The sequence below is a fragment of the Mesoplodon bidens genome (genome assembly GCF_964165515.1).
Source record: "Mesoplodon bidens genome assembly, chromosome: 2".
Lineage (NCBI taxonomy): Eukaryota > Metazoa > Chordata > Mammalia > Artiodactyla > Ziphiidae > Mesoplodon > Mesoplodon bidens.
The window spans coordinates 20,917,292-20,929,810 of record NC_138177.1 but is presented as its reverse complement, the minus strand read 5'-3'; the positions used below and the strand labels follow the sequence as shown (position 1 = coordinate 20,929,810).

At 38.9% G+C, this 12,519-nt stretch overlaps 1 protein-coding gene across 4 annotated transcripts in view; it reads right to left on the bottom strand.

Annotated features, from left to right (window-relative positions):
* The window catches only part of DISP1 (dispatched RND transporter family member 1), a 209,234-nt gene that overhangs the window by 61,629 nt on the left and 135,086 nt on the right, over positions 1 to 12,519 (bottom strand). Inside the window, exon 1 of one of the 4 annotated variants that reach the window (XM_081225435.1) lies at positions 3,663 to 3,813. The exons of the other annotated variants lie outside the window; for them this stretch is intronic. The gene's annotated coding sequence lies outside the window, so the exon portion shown is untranslated. Of the gene's footprint in view, positions 1 to 3,662; positions 3,814 to 12,519 lie in introns of those variants that run through there. 4 annotated transcript variants of the gene reach the window in all.

Below are 12,519 nucleotides of genomic sequence, written 5' to 3'. Positions count from 1 at the left end.
TATTCAATATTGGTTCAGAAAATACTGCTTGAAATGCAGAATACTGCTGTATATTCAAAAACATTTGGACCTGGTACTCCATGTTAGACATGTATTATAGTATTTGGATTAGCTTTACTTCTTTTGGGGTTACCCTTGACGTTATAAGGGTGGGGACAAGGGTGCAGGGAAGAGAAATCCTTAATAAGACATTAGTTTGAGAGACAACAGTGTGGAATTCATGTGGGACAATGTTGTGGAAACACAAAACAACTTGTCACACAGTCTCAAGTATTTATAGATCATTTGGATAGAGTTTAGGGTATAGCCAATTGGACTAACAAGTTTATTGAACCCTCAAGAAAAAAATATCTCCCCAACCCCTGGTCAGTATCCAATATGAAGTCCCAAGCCTCTCTATTAAAAGAGCATGTTCCCTAAAGTTTTGTGCCAAAAAAAGAAAGAAAAAGAAAGAGAGAGAGAGAGAGGAGGAGGAGGAGGAAGGGAAGAAGGAAGGAAGGAAGGAAGGGAAAAAAAGAGAAAAAGAAAAGGAAAAAGAAAAGAAAAAATACTTCTGATTGCATTTTAAGCATTTTAAACGTTTCAGTTCTAGAGTCAGACACCCTCCAGACACCAGGCCTCCTATCTAGCCTCACATCCTAGTAAAAAAAGAATTAATCACAGGATGCTTTGGTAATAAACAGGACCCCCAAGAGGTGACAGGTTTATCTTTAGGCCATAAGATTTCATCTGAAATTATTCTGCCTCAACTAAAATCACAAAACGTTGAGCAATCTATCTGTATCACTATAGATCTTCCCAGTAGAAACAGGATCATATGACTGAGTTTAACTCATATTGTTGAACAGATCACAAGCATGTCTAAAGACACCATGAATCTTTAATACTTTACACATCTCAAAAACCTCAAAATTTAGCAGCTCAAAGGAAAAAACCAGCACCGAGATATATCAAAATAAGAAAATTCTGCATGCACGTATTGTGAGGCAAAAGAATGTGAAGGGATTTTTAAAAAACGTCTTCCATAAAGACAAAAACTGAAATCAATCACCATAAAGCACTTGAAAGTTGTTTGATTTAGATGGTAACCTGTTGTTTCTTCATATTACACTTAGAATTATCTAAGCTTTTCCCACCAATGCTAAGTATCTGACACCAGGCTCCACTCCCTGCTGTTTTGTGAAGTTTGAGAAGTAGCAAATCAAATTTCCTAGAGCAGCTCCCCAAATGGGTTCTTCCCTGCAGAGTCCAGCAAATCAAGTCTCAGGGGTATCCTTCAGTCTACTGAGCAAGTTGGGAAACATATCTTAAGGTATTTGTATGAGACAACAGAAGACATCCCTTTACTTAAAGGACGCTGAGATTTACTTTCAGCTTAGAAAAACATCAAATATTTGAATTGGATCAGTAAAGTAACTCTTAGCAAGAGTCTGGGTACACCTTTCATAAATCTTTTTCTATTCCTTACTTAAATTATCATTATAAATGCTTGTGCATTCTGCTGTTTGCTTTCTTGTATACATTAAGTGAACTGAAATTCCATCTACATCGTTCAAGTGGGATTCCTGTTTGCTCACAAAGGTAATTAAATCATATTTTTCAGTTAAATAGGTGAATGTCCTTATTTAGACAGCATATAATAAAAACTATTGTGAATAGTTTTCTTCGAATCTAATATGCGAGCCTGAAATAAGTGAGCCTGTTGAATAGTGATTAAAATGATAAAAGAATAGAAATTAAGAGAGAGAGAACAAAGGGCCACCCTCTTCCCCAAGTCTTGCTTTTCTCATATATTTAGTTGCTTTGTTTTATATTTTTCCCAAAAGGCTGAGAAGTTAAGCAGTTCATTTGTCTTGATCCTAAATACCGTTTTATTTCCCGTGTTAGGATGTGATCAGGAATTGTAATTTTTGAAAAGTCGGAAATGTTCATACAGTCAGTGTGTCAAGGCTGTCCATCACCCATACTGAGCTATAAGAGAGTTATAAGAGTTGAACTGTTGAGGGTGCTCTGATCCAATCCCAGAAATGAAAGTAGTTAGAATGAAAGGTAAAGAATTGGTACAAAGCAGACACTGAAAAGCAGATTTCCTCAGTTGCCAAAAAAGCATTGAGTGGTTCAATACAAACTAAAAAGACAACTGGGATTAAAGTGTTGAATGAAACCATTTTATAATATATATCATTTCCCAGACTGAGGCAAGGTTAACATGTATTTACTAAACTGTTTTGTAGGTCATTCATTTCAGACACTTAAACATTACATATTTTTTCATAATCAATGCAAATAGTTCATGCTCACAATTCTATAATTCATGTCTAAAATGTAAGCTATATGAAGCATGGAAGATACATAAAAAATACTCTGCCTTATCTTTGTATACTAAAACAAAAACTGACAAATGAAGTATAATCATCCAATAAAATACTCCAATATTTAAGATTTGGCAAAGAAAGCATCCTAAGATAGTTTATTAAGAGACATAATTTTTAAAAAATAATGCCAAGACTATTTAACATTTTAAAAAGTAGAAATGTGTCAGCAGACATTAAAACCATGGGAAGTAGTAAAGCCACTACCAGTGGAACACTCTAGAGTTTATTTACATAGTTTAGTGACTTCCCAGCCATCAAAGGGAATTGGAGTTTTCTTAAATTATAAATTATCATCTAAAATAACCCTCTTGTGGGTAAAAAGGACATATTCATTCATTTCCTTTCAACAGGAATACCTGTTAAAGAAAATTTTAGCAAATTGTAAAGTATGCTCTCTATTTCTTGCATTATCCCTGAAGAAAGTCATTTATGGTCAGCCAATGATTTGCATGAAATACCTCAGTTTTTGCCAAATTTTTATCCACTTGGTTTTTAAAATTTTTACATTTTACTACAAAACATACAAATATTTCACAAGTTAAACTAGTTTGAAATTTTCTACTAGTCACATGTAAATTATCCATTCTAATTTTAAGCAAAAGTAAATATGGCAAATACATTCTGATTTCTACTTTATGTAGTAAATACAATTATAATGCAGTTATCATTGCCACCATTAAAATGAATACAATGCACAAAACGTTTAATCACCTCAAAAACAACTTGAGGGTGTATAGCGAGATGTGTATTTAAAATGAACATTGATAAAAATTAAACTTGCTGTGGAAGTTTGGCTCGCAAGTATATATCTTCACGCAACTTCTCTTTTGATAAGTTGGAAGATGTTAATATTTTACTATTTTCTTACAATATTTAATTCACAAAAGTGGTTAAAGTGATTCCTACAATTCTACATCTATTTTTCTACCAACTGGCAATGAGAGAAGCACGTATTTTCCAACTTCTGATCTAGATAGTGGTTAAAGAAGAATCTCAAATCATGAAACAGCTCAACAACTTTAAATCTTAAGTTTCTTCCCAACTTCATAAAAAAAGCACATTTGAATAAACCTTAAGAAACAACTTACCTTACCTTACTGTGCTAGACTATCATTCAAAGAAACTTCGTAAGATTTTAATGCATTCAGATGCCATTCAAAGCTTACACTGAAAAAAAATTGTGAGCTGGAATTTTAAATTCAATCCAAGAAGCGCACAGCAAAGTTCATTTTAAAAATAAATTCTCCCCAAATAACACATTCACAGAAGCATGAGTAAATCTATTACCTTTATGTTAAAAGAAGAAACGTCCCTGGTTCAGTTTGGTCTGCAAATGATTGCAGTAGCCACAGCCGAAACTGGCCGCAGGAACAGAGCACACAGAGAGCAACCAGGGAGTCTCAGGAGTAGCTCCTCGGAGCGGAGGGACAGACGGAATGACAAGCACATGCAGATTGCTTTGAATTAAGCATGTTCGTTCGGGGCTGGAACTTTCCGTGTTTGCTCTCCTATAGGACAGGAGAGTTTTTCTCCTACTTAACCCCTGGGGGCAAGGTCTCAATAATGGTAACAGCTGGCATACAGAGGGGCTTGATCTGAGCACAAGGTCAGCAAGCCAGGATATGAAGGTGACATGTAATTTCTAGCCTTTTCCTGCTTCTACAGGGAAATTGCACGAAGGACTGTTTTTAGTTATAACTTCCTTTGATCTTTTGGATTTAAAGTTATTTAGTAGATTAAAGCCATGCTAGCTGATATTATTTGCTTGCTTAGGCTAACTTAAGTGTTACAGATTCAGTTTTCTGACACATAGGGCTACTGCATTTAAACTAACACAAATAAACACCAATCCGTGTTTATTTCCAAGTTCCGGGGATTCTTGTGTTCTTTCACAAATGGCTCTTGAGACTCTGCTTTTAAGGCAGAAAGTTCATAATTTTTAAAAGAGGCAGAGTCTTTTCTATTAAAAAGGAGAGTATTATTTAAAGCAGTTGTAAGTGTTTCTCTTCAATTTTCCTAAACAAAAACAGTTTGTTACATGAATTTGACACTGCTTTTTATAAATTTGTGGTCCTATTGATGCCAGTATTTAAAATTTCACAGCCACAACAACATAAAAACCTTACAAAAACCTGCAAACAAATGCTTTAAATTTACAGGTGACATCCATTGGCAAATAAGTGATAATTTACTGCATCCATGAAATCTAACTTTTCATGACTCCTTTAATAAAAACGTATAAACAACTCTTTTAACAGGCTGTACTGATAGCAATTTCAAAATTAAAGAAGATAACACGAGTAATCAAAGAAAAAATAGGTAAAATTGGGCTTCATCAAAAGAAAAAACTTTTGTACATCAAAAAACATTATCAAGAAAGTGAAAAGAAAACCTAAAGAATGGGAGAAAATATTTGCAAACCACATAACTAAAAGGCTAGTAACCATAAAATATAAAAAACTTACAAATCAGCAATAAAAAGACAAATAATCCAATTTAAAAATAGGCAAAATTTTGGAATAGAGATTTTTCTAAAGAAAACATCCAAATGGCTAATAGAAAAGATGGCACATAAAAAAGATGTTCAACATCACTAGTTATTAAGGAGTGCAAATTAAAACCACAATGAAAGACTACTTGACATCCACTAGGATAGCTATAATCAAAAGAAGAAAGAGGGGCTTCCCTGGTGGCGCAGTGGTTGGGAGTCCACCTGCCGATGTGGGGGACGCGGGTTTGTGCCCCAGTCCGGGAGGCTCCCCCATGCCGCAGAGCGGCTGGGCCCTTGAGCCGTGGCCGCTGAGCCTGCGTGTCTGGAGCCTGTGGTCCGTGGCAGAGGCCACAGCAGTGAGAGGCCCACGTACCGCAAAAAAAGGAAAAAAAAAAAGGAAGGGAGAGAGAGGGAGGGAGGGAGGGGGAGGGGGAGGGGGAGGGGGAGGAGGGGAGGGGGAGGGGGAGGGGGAGGAGGGGAGGGGGAGGGGGAGGGGAGGAGGGGGAGGGGAGGGGGAGGGAGGGGAGGGGAGGGGGAGGGGAGGGGAGGGGAGGGGGAAGGGGAGGGGTAGGGGAGGGGGGAGGGGTAGGGGTAGGGGGAACAAATGCTGGCAAGGATATGGAAGAACTGGAACATCATACACTTCTGGTGAGAACATAAAATGGTATAGCCACTGTGGAAAATGGTCCAGCAGTCCCTCAGAAAATTAAACATAGAGTTACCATATGACACAGCAATTTCACTCCAGGTACACTTGATCCTCATTATTTGTGGATTCCGTATTTGCATATTTGCCTACATGCTAAAATTTGTGATCCTCAAATAATCCTCACGGTGTTTCTCCATCCTTCAGATATGTACATACACAGAGTAGGGGAAAATTTGAGTCTTCCAACAAACATGTTCCCAGGTGAGGTTGAACAAGGTGACACACTGCCTTCTTGTTTCAGTTCTCACACTGAAAACAAGTGTTCCTTTTGCAGTCTATTTTGGTGCCATGTTTTTCACATTTTTGTGCTTTTGTTGGCAATTTCACTGTTTAAAATGGCCCTAAAGTGTCACGTGCAGTGCTGTCTAGTGTTCCTAAGTTCAAGAAGGCTGTGATGTTCCTTACAGAGAAAATACATGTATTAGATAAGTTTACTTAGGCATGAGTTAATGGTGCTGTTGTATGTGAGTTCAATGTTAATGAATCAACAACGTATATTAGATAAGGTATCTTTAAACAGAAACACACACAAAGCAAGGTCATGTATTGACTGTATGTCAAAAATGTGACCAGAGTCTTGAAGGAACCTAACCCTGTATTTCCCTGCAGAGCAGTGACTCAGTATTCACTAATTCAGTGCTTGCAGAGACTTTAAAGAATGTAACTAGTGCAAATGAGGAGAATTGACTGTATATATACCCAAGAGAATTGAAAACGTATGTTCATAAAAAACTTGTAACAAATGTTCATAGCAGCATTATTCACAACAACCAAGGAATCAACTCAAATGTCCATCAAATGATGCATGGATGAGCAAAATGTGTTACACACATACAATGGAATATTATCCAGCCATAAGAAGGAATAAAGCACTGATACATGTTACAACATGGATGGACCTTGAAAACACTATGCTAAGTGAAAGCCAGACACAAAAGGTCACATACCGTATGATTCCATTTACATGAAATACTCAGAATAGTCAAATCCATAGAGATAGAAAGTAGATTAATGGATGCCAGGGGTTGGGGGATGGAGACAGAGGACAGGGAGTGACTGCTAATAGATTTGGAGTTTCTTTTGGGGTGATAAAAATGTTCTAGAATTAGATAGTGATCATGATTGCATAGCTTTGTGAATACAGTAAAACCCACTGAACTGTACACTTTAAAGTGGTGAATTTTATGGTATGTGGATTCTACCTTGATAGGAAAATAAGGAAGGTATAATATTCTAGCCATTAGCCCAATGCTTCTCAAATTTGATTGTGCATCAGAGTCTCCTAGAAGGTTTGGGAGGAGGCAGATTGCTGCATCTCATCCCCAAAGATTCTGATTCTGAGGTCTGGGATGGGGCCGGAGAATTTGCTTTTCTGCATGTCCCCAGGTGATTCTGACTCTGCTGGTCTGAAACCCACATTTTGAGAACCAGTGTATTAAAGACAGTGTATGAACTTTTAGAGGGTAGAAAAGGTAACTTTCATCTCTGTATCTTCTAAATTTACCTAGAAAAAGCCATTCTTGGGGATGAAAAAGACAGGGAGGGAGGGAGGGAAAAGGAGAAATATTTACTCAAGTAAATATATTGAAAGAGTCCCTGAAATCTTAGGGTATGCTGGTTTCATGCCATATGTATGCCAAATGCTGTAGTACCTAAAAATCCCCCAAAAGGAATTACAGAATTTAAATGAAAATGAAGGGTTTTTTTAACATTCTTTGATCATCTGAATAGTACTTTGGTTTAGTTTATTAAAACAGCTAATCCCATTTCATTGTGCGGGTTACTGCAAGAGATGTAAACCAAGGTTCTAGAGTTGTGGATCCCATAAATTACTTCAAGAAACCTCTTAAATTAGTTAAGATGTCACAGAAACCAAAGACCTGAACTCAACTCATAAACATGTAAATTCTTATTTCCATTTTTAGCAAAGGTACTGATTTGTACATTTAATCACTTTATTTAAACATGGGTCTATGTTAAAATACAATTACAATGCAATCTAAAGTACACTTCTGGTATTGTCACATGGAATCCATTATCATTTTGTAGATAATAATCAGGATTATTTCCAATCTTTTTGTATGTTTCTCAACATATTAAAGTGAAAAAGAAAATGCTAATAACCTTACAAAGTTCTAAGGTTCTCTGAAAACAGTATCCCTTTTTTTCTTGGATCACATTACTTAGGTATCTTTCTTCATTTCTAGGAACACGGAAAGGTTACAGGAGAGGGACAGAGAGACAAGAGCTGGCCAGAGAAGGACAACAGTTAGTACTTTCTAAAAAGTGAAAAAAACACCTGCTGGTTCATTAAACTCTCACATCTGAACTCAGTCCAAAATGTGATCTAGATGTTGTTATATTTATTGACATTTAGAAGTCCCATCTATTAATCTTTGTGTGTGTGTGTGTGTTAAATGTCAAAACAGTCACGAATGAATAAACCGCAGTCTAAGGTAGATGGTAGAGTTGTGCTTCCGCAATTTTTACTTCAGTAGGGTCAAGTCAATAGCTTTGTCATTGGAAAGTTCAAGTTCAGAAAAGTAATGACAGGAAAGTTCTTCACATAATATTCTACATTGTGTTTTAGTGTTTCTAGAGTACAGGTGGTTAGGTACGCGCTAAAGACTTCAGCCCAGAACATTATTATGTTGCTCAAGTCAGAGCCAGAACTGGGAAATCAGTGGAGTCCTAAAAAGTGCAGTCTCAGCTCTGCCACTCACTAGCTCTGTAACCTTGAACTAGTCACTTAATCCAGAGGTTAGGGCCTCCTACTTACAAAGTCCATACATTAGATGAAATAATCTCACAGGTCCCTCTCGACTCTGATTTCAGTTTTTATGAATTTGGATACCACTCAAATAGATAAAAACGAATCCCAGTCTTACTATTCAAATTTGGATTAAGAAAAAAACTATACAGTCAAAGTTGACTCAGCGAGTTTAGAGCAAAGACCATAATGCAAGCAAGTTGGAGCAGAAACAGAATAACTGTGATGCTAAAATTCCCTTCCATCAAGGTGGAAATACCTGCGTCAGTCTTACATATTCCTCTCACCTGAATTTACATTTTAAAATCTTATCACTTCTTTTGAAATCTCATTTCCTGTTGAAAACTCTACCTCCAAAAGCTACAATTGTTACAAATGACAGTGTTATCGCCTTGCTTATCTTCCACAGTCTGATGTCTAAAGAATCTGCTATTCACCCTCATAGTAACCTCCAGCCCTGGAGTCCTTAACTGTGTCCTCTTCTAGTTTTCCTTGCTTTGCACTTTCTTCATACAGATCTGGTAGTCAGCATTTATTTACTTTACGAGCCTTTTACTGTGCCAGCCTTTCAAAGGTCTCCCCTAAACTTGCTCTCCCACTCTTTTTTTTTCCTCCAAGGTTTGCGAATGTTACTGAAAAAAGTCACCAGAGAGGGAAGCGGAGACCTAAACCAAATGCAGACTCTCACCTCTGGAGGGTTCTCCGAGCTACTGAGATTCGCCTCATCTATCACAGATGCTTCACTGAAATCCCCACAGGGACTGCTGGAAATCTTTCCCATGCTCCCCACCTTAACCTTCTCTGTGAAAAAATGCTATCTATTTTATGAAAAAGAATGAAACTTTTTGACCATGAGTGCCTGCAAATATTACCATCTCTACCCCAAACTTGTTCTGGAACTTATCCCTTATCTCTCAAAATGTCCATGCCTCTTTCCTAACTTACACACTAGGTCTGTGCTACCCAATAAGGTAGCCACTAGCCACATGCGACTACTTATATTTAAAGTAATTAAAATTAAATGCAGTTAAAATTTTTGGACTCAGGTTGCACTGGCCGCATTTCAAGTACTCAACAGCTACATGTGGCTCGTGGCTACTGCACTGGACAGAGCAAAGAGAAAACTTTTCCCATCACTGCAAAGTTTCATTGGACAGCGCTCCCCTAGATCTACATGCTCCAGATCACTGCCCTGTTTCTTTAGCCTGTCTCACTTGCCCTGCCCAAGTCCATCTACAACTCTTCCTCTTTGCTAGCTCCTTCATTATTTCCTTAGAAAAAATGTTTCCTTTTCCCCCAGCCTAAACAAGTAATCCTTCTCTTGGCCTGCTAGTGTTCAGGTCTATTTTTTCCTTTCCTTTCACTGCCAGGCAATACTCAAGCCTCACCTCCTCTCATTCCTTAACTTCTAACAGTCTTACTCACCATCTAATACAACTGCTCCTTCAAAAACAAAAGTCAGTGGTCCTTTCTCAATACTCATTTTTAAAAAAAAATTTATTTATTATTTATTTTATTTATTTATTTTGGCTGCACCAGGTTTTAGTTGCAGCACACGGGATCTTCATTGTGGCATGCAGGATCTTTAGTTTCGGCATGTGGACTTCTTAGTCGTGGCACACAGGATCTTCGTTGTGCCATGTGGGATCTTTTAGTTGCAGCATGTGGGCTTCTTAGTTGCAGCATGTGGGATCTAGTTCCCTTGCCAGGGCATCTGGGGCCCCTGCACTGGAAGCACAGAGTCTTACCCACTGGACCACCAGGGAAGTCCCAATACTCGTTTTCTTTACATTTCTTCATTTCCCAATCCCACTGGCAATCTCTTTTCTCCTTGCTCAGTTTCCATTATTCTAACACTCTCCACCTCTTTAACCTCTATCCCATTTTCTTGGCAGATCCTCTGAATTCTCTTATTCTAAATCTTAGGCAATGTCCAAGGCGCTGTCCTTTGTCCTTTCTGCTCTATACTTGCTGCCTATGTCATCACATTCGATCTATTTTCTAAGTGCCACTTTTGCCACTTTTGCTTTCTAAGGACCTTTCAATATATATGTCCTGCCAGCAGCTCAAACTCAGTAAAGTACAATACAAATTATCTTATCATGTTCCAACAACTTCTTGATTTTCCTATTTCTATTTACACAGTCACTTAAGCCCCCAAATTTTAACTTAAAATATTTATTTATTGAACACCTGATCTGCATCTTTGACCTTTACACCGCCATGTACCCTTATTGATTTGTGCTCAAGACCTAGCCATTGTCACATAAACCCTCCCTTCCTTTCCACTCCCTATCCCACTTTCTATGTACTATTCCCTGGAATTACTGCAACAGCCTACTAGATGTGACCTCATCTATGGTCCCCTAAAATTCCAATCTAAGCAACACAGAGCTTCCAGATTCATCATCATAACAGAAAGATCTAACCAAGCTGTTCCTCAGTCCAGAAAACACTAATGGCTCCTCCATGCCACTAAGTAAAGTTTAAACATCTTACTTAGCTGGCACGCAAGACCCTCCAATATCTGGGCCCTTTCCCTTCCTACTCAGTCCCCTTGCCAAACAGAATCTGCTTTACTCCAAACAAGCTTGCACACGACCCCTCAGTGCTTATGCTCTTCCATCCACTTGCAATGGTCTTTGTTCACATTTCCAGCTGCCATCATCCCATCCATTCTTTTTTTTTGCGGTACGTGGGCCTCTCCCTGTTGTGGCCTCTCCCATTGGGGAGCACAGGCTCCGGACGTGCAGGCTCAGCGGCCATGGCTCACGGGCCCAGCCACTCCACGGCATGTGGATGTGGGATCTTCCCGGACCGGGGCATGAACCCGTGTCCCCTGCATCGGCAGGCGGACTCTCAACCACTGCGCCACCAGGGAAGCCCCATCCCATCCATTCTTTACAACACATGACAAACAACATATCTTCCATGAAGGCTTCTCTGACTGCCTAAGCCAGGAATTCTTTCATCCTCTCCTAAGTTATTGACCCTGAGAGCTCTCTTATGGCACTTAGCACGTGTTAATTTTTTTTATCATGGTCATTTGTATACGTCTCTTGCCCTCTTAATCTACACCTAACAGCACAAGCTCTTTTGTTATTTTTATATTCCTTAGGAAGATCTAGTACCTGGGAGGTACTTGACAAATACTTATTGAAAAAATGATTTTTGGGCTTCCCTGGTGGCACAGTGGTTGAGAGTCCGCCTGCTGATGCAAGGGATGCGGCTTCGTGCCCCGGTCCAGGGGTATTCCACATGCCATGGAGCGGCTGGGCCCGTGAGCCATGGCCGCTGAGTCTGTGCGTCCGGAGCCTGTGCTCCCCAACGGGAGAGGCCACAACAGTGAGAGGCCCGCGTACTGCAAAAAAAAAAAAAAAAAAAAAAAAATTATTTTTACAATTTGTTATTATTACCTATACCCTTTATTAAACAGAACAAATGTAGTTTTGGAATGTAGTCTGCAAAATAAAATTCAATATACAAAATCCTATTTTCCTGCTGATTTAAATGGGCCCTAAGGACCATTTCCACTATGGTTGTAGGAAAGAAACAACAGCCAAGATTCAATATATTTTAAGTATGACTGCAATATGTTGCACTTTTCTCTGCTTTTATTTTTAAAAATTTATTTATTTGTTTATTTTTGGCTGTGTCGGGTCTTAGCTGCGGCACACAGGATCTTTGTTGCAGGCTCTCTAGTTGTGGTGCATGGGCTTTCTCTCTCTAGTTGTGGCGCGCCGGCTCCAGGGCGCGTGGCCTCTGTAGTTCATGGCATGCAGGCTCCCGCTGAGGCGCGCGAGCTCAGTAGCTGTGGCACGTGGGCTTAGTTGCCCCACGGCATGTGGGATCTTAGTTCCCTAACCAGGGATAGAACCCACATCCCCTGCACTGGAAGGTGGATTCTTTACCACTGGACCACCAGGGAAGTCCCTTTTCTCTGCTTTTAAATTCTGAATATTAAATTTCTGCAGAATACTAAGAGATGTCAGTAATTGGCTTTTCACTCTTTTCTCCAAACCAGTAGATGTCACTCCAGAAACTAATATGCAAGCTTATTGCTGGGCAGTTTTAAAAATTTCTTTTTGTTTTGTTTCTAAGGTAGGATTTTCCTTGGCATGAGCAAAAATATTTTTAAGCAACGAAATTAAATGAGTTTTTCCCCACAGTGAGC